Genomic DNA, 6,000 nt, shown 5'->3' on the forward strand with positions numbered 1-6,000 from the left:
TGCTCTCTATCTCTGGTTTGTCTGTTTCTTAAATAAAACTGGCTTTCCATGCTCGCCCCTGTGATTCTTGGGGGTCTATCTTCAACACTGGGGGGAATGAGGACCCACCCCAGTTTCCAAGACTGGTACCAACTTCACGGCTAGGTGCCACTGTTTGCCACCACTGGTAGCCGGCTGCTCCCAGGAGTCCAGTGGTAGAGATCTCTGCTTAACTCAGCAGGCTTCCTGCCAAGAAGCTGGGGAGAGCTCTGAATTTCAGGGAAGTGCCGTGAGTGACCAGCTCTGCCCAGGAGAGCGTGCACAGAAGCCGATCAGCCTCAGTGTTCCTGACATGTACCTCTGAAGTCCCCTAGCCCTCATCTGACTCTGACCTGCAGAGGATGGCACTTGCAAGCACAGGGAGGGGCGATGGCTGTGTCCTGAGCAGCTGTCGCACTGGGAGAGGGCTGCACTCAGGGCCTGGGCAACCTTGGGAAGAGCCACGGGTACTAGCACAGCCATGGTGAGCAGAAAGGTTTTCTCTTAGCTGTTATTCCAAAGCACCCATGATCCCAGGACAGGTCGGTGCCAGACTGGACCCCCATGGGCATGTGTGGCCGTGACAGCTGGCACCCAACTGTTCAGATACCTCCTGAGTGGGTGGAGGGTTCACGGGACCAGCGTTTGTCCTCAGTGAGGCAAAGCCTCCAACTGGGGAAGGGGTTTGGGACAAGAAGGCTGTGTTGATCTCTGAAGCCCCTAATTCCACATCCCGCAGAGGGCAGGGACCGCTCAGGACAAGAGCAGAAGCTGCTGACCCTCTCCACTCTTAGGGGCAGCTCCCGGCCCACAACCTCAGAGCTCTCTTGTCCTGGGATTCTGGAGCTTCCTTTCTCTGACGGGTCCTTAGCACACACCTCCTCTGGGGACATTTGAGTCCCCACTAACCACCAGCCAGGCTGCCCAGCCCCCGGCACAGCATCCCACCTGCTGAGGCACCTCTGGGTTCCAGAGTGGGGGGCGTCTGAACCCTGCCTCCTCTCCCCCAGCGCAGCAGCCACAGTTCAGGAAACCGTAACTGCTTCACTCTCACTCCAGGGGTGACGGAGGGCCCTGGATTGGGACACTCATTCACACACACACTCATACCCACACACACACTCACACACACACACACACACGCGTGCGCGCGCACACACAAACACATGCACACGCACACACAAACACGCACACACTCATACACACACTCATACACACACACTCATACACACAGACTCTTACACACGCACACACTCATACACACACACACACTCTGCTCTCCCAGTGCATGGCTCCTTTCCCCTTTCCAATGAGCCCCCCACTGCCTTAGATGTGGAACTGACTCCTGCAGTGCCCGCCGTATTCACAGGGCCTGCCTGGGCCGGGTACTGCTGCCCACCTATGGTAGTGGACCCACCCACAGGATGGCCAGGGCCCCCGTCTCACGTGGCTGAATTCTAGGGGAGAGAACAGGCTGTAAACAAATGAGCAACAGAAGCCACACAAACTGAGAAGACGGCAAGTGCTAGACCAAGAACAAAACAGGCAACACCACCAGGGTGCACACGCCCATCCACACAGTGGGCACAATGGACACTCCCCAATCCACACAGTGGGCACAATGGACACTTCTCCATCCACACAGTGGGCAGACCACCACCCAGCCACGGAGAGCAGCTCTGCAACGCAGAGCTTGTCCAGGGTGGACGCAGGAGGACTGCTTTTCCACCAACGGGAACTGAAAGCCTGTTCTGCACCAGCAGAGCTCATGCTGCTAACAGGAGGGGAGGCTCTGTTTTGAATAAGGTGCAGTCCACCAGCAAGAAGCTGGAGCTGAGGCTCAGCCAAGGGCTGCTACCTTTCTGATCTGCCTGGACAGGGCACAGGAGGGAGTCTTCCAGGTGCTTCCCATCAAGCTGCAGTGAGGTTAAGTGGTGTTGTCAAAGCTCCAGAGATGATCTTGTGCTTTGCAGGAGGAAAGCCAAATACCATTGGCCTTGCGCTCTGTACGCACACGGGTTGGTGTGCCCTGTGTTACTTACCTGGCTGAGTTGCCACCTTCCTTCCTCAGGGTCACTCTTGGGGTGCTCAGCTCTTGAGTCTTGGAGAAGGACAGCGAGGTGTCTTCTAGGCTTGAGCCTGATGCACTACTGGAATGACCGGCTCTTCCCACACTGTGCCAGAGACCTGCTTGTGTCAGCAAGCGGCCAGGCCTGTTTGTTGAGTGCAGCTCTGTGGGGTGCCCTTGGACTGGAAGCCCAGAACTCTCCCTGGGGAGGGATTGGGGCAGGTTGCAGAAAGGTAGTCTGGGAAAGGGCTTCATGTAACTAACCTAGGCAGAAGTTTTAGAAAGGCTTCTATTAAATAAAATGTAGGACCTTCCCACTTTCATGAAGAATCATATGCATAATGTAAAGTGATGTGCTGTAATTCAATTCGTGCACACACGTGATGCACTAATTGTAGACAGTGTGCATGGGAGGACGTGAGTGAGCACACAATGGGTGGACACCTACACACATGACTCTCAGTGGACTCACACCAGGCCCTCCTCGGGATGACAGGAAAGGGGCATGTGTACTTTGTATTTGTTACACCTGTATGTGATTTCTACACTTCTAAGAAGAACATCTAATCTTAAGAAGAAACAAAAATTGAGAAGAAACTTTTATAAAGAAATTCTCTTATGTAGAACTCTAAAACTCAAAGAAAAACACCGACTTACTTCTGGTTACCCTGATTCTGCCTGGGCTTTCTCAGCAAATGGGAATGGGAAGAGCAGCCCTACAGCTTGGGCACTGGCCTGTGCTCTGGGTGGGTGGCCCCCAACCCCGCTCTCCCCCTCGCAGGCCTTGTTAGCCGTGCCTTTGGGGCAGGGGGTTCTGCAGCCGCGACACTGGTCAGTACTCACTGGGGCTCAGGCCAGCTTCCCCTCTGGATGGGCAACTCTGTTTGACCTGGTCTGTTTCTGAGAAGCTGGAAAGAAGGTCCTGGGACCCTGGACAAGCCCCAGCAGAGACCTGGGCAGACCAAGGGTGCACAGGACCGGAACTCTGTGCCCTAGACACTGGTGGCCTGTGACAAGAGCAAGCTGTGGCCCTGCCCTCAACCTGAGCCTGCAGGGCTTCCAGGCTGCTACCAGCTGCCCTTCTTAGGAACAGGCAACCCGACACCTGACCTTCCCACACACTGGCCAGGGAAGGGGCCGTCAGCTGTGGAGAAGATCAGGCTGACCGGTGCCTGAGAACCGGCAGGAGTGTGACTCCCAGGAGGAAGGGAGTCCTGTGCTCGGGAGGTGAGGGGGGTGGTGTTTGCCTTCGTCCTGGGTTACGCCAGCCCAGGCTGTGCTCGCCAAGACAGGGCCAGAGCCGCGTAGCCAGGCCCAGGTGTTCTCGCCCACTGAGCTGGGCAGCACCTCATGGGCCCACCTGCACCGAGCACTCAGCCTGGGGGCGTGGCTGGGGTGCAATCCCCAGACCCGTGTTCCTCCTGCCCACTGTGTTCAGTTGCTGAGATGGTGTTGAGGCCCAAGAGCTTCTGACCCCTCGACTGGGCAGACTGAGCTCTGCTGTGTGAAACAGAAGGGCAGCAAGGGCCCAGCGGGCAGGTGGACACTCCAGCCTTCCCACTGCACTCCTCCCCTTAGGCGCCCCTCCCCATCCTGCAAGGCATTTTAAAGTCGTTTCCAAATAACCTTCCCCTGCATTCAGGCTGACTTTCATTTTGTGGGTCTGACATCTGGACTTGTTGACGCATCAGGTCTTCACTGAGAGCCTGCTGTGTGTCACTGACTGCTGTACAGTCTCTGGGGAGCTCGAGACTCTTCATGGCCCATGGAAAGGCCTGTTCCGTAACATCAGTTCACATCCGAGTGCCTCCAGGGCAGCTCTGTGAGAGTCAGAGGCGGTCCCTGCTCTTCTCTTGAAACCCCCTCCGTCTGCAGGTCTGGGGAGCCTGGAGGGCTGCTCGGCAGGACCGCAGGCCAGGGAGGATGTGATCCAGGGCGGGCAGCCAGGCGCCTGGGACCTCAGCGCTGCCCTGAGCCTGCACTCGCTGGGATGCGGCAATTGCTCGTTGCTGGTAGTGGAAGCACAGACGCCTGCATCTGCGAGCTTCTGGTTCCCCGGGCAGTTGACATTCTGTGAGATTCTGTGAAATCATTTGCTGAGACAAGGAGTCAATTCATCTTTGAAAATTTTCTAAATGACTGTCCTTCCAGCACCTTTTATGGATTTTGCTTTGGAAAGTTCTTTCTCATGACTAACCTCTTTCGATAGCTGGGAGGGTATCATTTCTCTTTGAGCATCACGAGGGGTCTGTTACCTAGACTCTGTGATCCTGCAAACCCACCAGCAACGAAGGAACACCAAGGGGTGTGCGTGTGTGTGCGTGTATGTGTGTGCGTGTGTGTATGTCTGTGTGTGTGTATGTGTGTGTGTATGTGTGTGCGTGTGTGTATGTGCGTGTGTGTATGTGTGTGTGTGCATGTGTGTGCGTGCGTGTGTGTGTAGGTGTGTAGGTGTGTGTGCGTGTGTGTGTATGTGTGTGTCCGTGTGTGTATGTGTGTATGTGTGTGTGCGTGTGTATGTGTGTGTGTGTCCGTGTGTGTATGTGTGTATGTGTGTGTGCGTGTGTGTGTGTGTGCGTGTGTGTGCATGTGTGTGTATGTGTATGTGTGTATGTGTGTGTGTGCGTGTGTGTATGTGTGTGTGCGTGTGCGTGTGTGCGTGTGTGTGTATGTGTGTGTATGTGTATGTGTGTGTGTGCGTGTGTGTATGTGTGTGTGCGTGTGTGTATGTGTGTGTGTATGTGTGTGTGTGCACGTGTGTATGTGTGTGTGTGTATGTGTATGTGTGTATGTGTATGTGTGTGTGTGTGTATGTATGTGTGTGTGTGCGTGTGTGTGTGTGTGGCATACACGCGTGCAGGCCCGTCTCCATTCTGGCGTGTTCCGCGGCCCTCTCTAGCTGCCCGGCAGTGCTCGGGAGTGAGGGGGAAGTTCAGGGCTGGGATTGTGGCACAGTACCCTCCTGGCAAGCCTCCAACACACCTGGCCCCCTCACCCCCCCACTTTCATGTGTGGCGCCCACTTCTGCTGACATGTGGGGAGCAAGAAAACCAACGCTCAAGCCCCCGTCCCTGAACGTGTACCGTGACCTGCGTTGCTGCTCGCCGGCCATGTTGACGTCTTGCTCTAAGAAACGTGGCCATCGTGAGATCCCCCCACCACTCATTTCCCAGTCTCACACCCGCTTCTGTGTTCCAGGAAAGACTCACCCCAAGAAACGGCCTCCCCAAGCTGCTCACTGAGGCTCTCCTGCCCCCAGTGGACACTCGGGTGACCCCTTGGGTCGAGGCTAGACCCAGGCCCTCCAGGTCCCGTCCCTTGTCTCATGGTCAGCTGGTGGGGACTAGAGCATTTGACCTCCTGAAACTGGCAGGACCAGAGGAAACCACGTCCTCACAGCTGGTGCCCTGGGCCTTCCCGCCCCTGGACTCTAGATCACCCTCTGAATCACGCCAGCCCTACCCGAGAGGTTTAAGCAAAGTGGATGCTCCCATCAAGGGCCGTCCCCATCAAAGTCTCCTGGCCCCTCTGCCCTTGTGCAGGACTCCCAGGGAGAGGCCACCAAGGCCTCGGTCTCCTTTCACAGGGGAGGACAGCAGCCTCCGCCCGTCAGTGCCGCTGGGGCGAAGCCGTTTCTCCTCTGGGGGCTGCTCCAGCCTTTCTCTAAACCAGGAGCACCCCACATCTGCTGGGGGGAAGGCGCAGTGGGAGCCCAAGGACCGCAGAGGGCTGACCGAGGTCAGCAGCCCAGCCCAGGACCGGCCCGCGGAGGCGGGGTGTGGGTCAGCACGGAGGGTGCTTTAGCCAGTTTTTGCTGCTGTGACGGAAAGACCTGAGAAAAACAATCTCACAGGAGGAAAAGTTCACTTGGGGGCTCACCGTTTCAGAGGTCTCGGTTCATAGAAGGCTGGCTC

This window comes from Callospermophilus lateralis, chromosome 6 (assembly GCF_048772815.1).
Source record: "Callospermophilus lateralis isolate mCalLat2 chromosome 6, mCalLat2.hap1, whole genome shotgun sequence".
NCBI lineage: Eukaryota > Metazoa > Chordata > Mammalia > Rodentia > Sciuridae > Callospermophilus > Callospermophilus lateralis.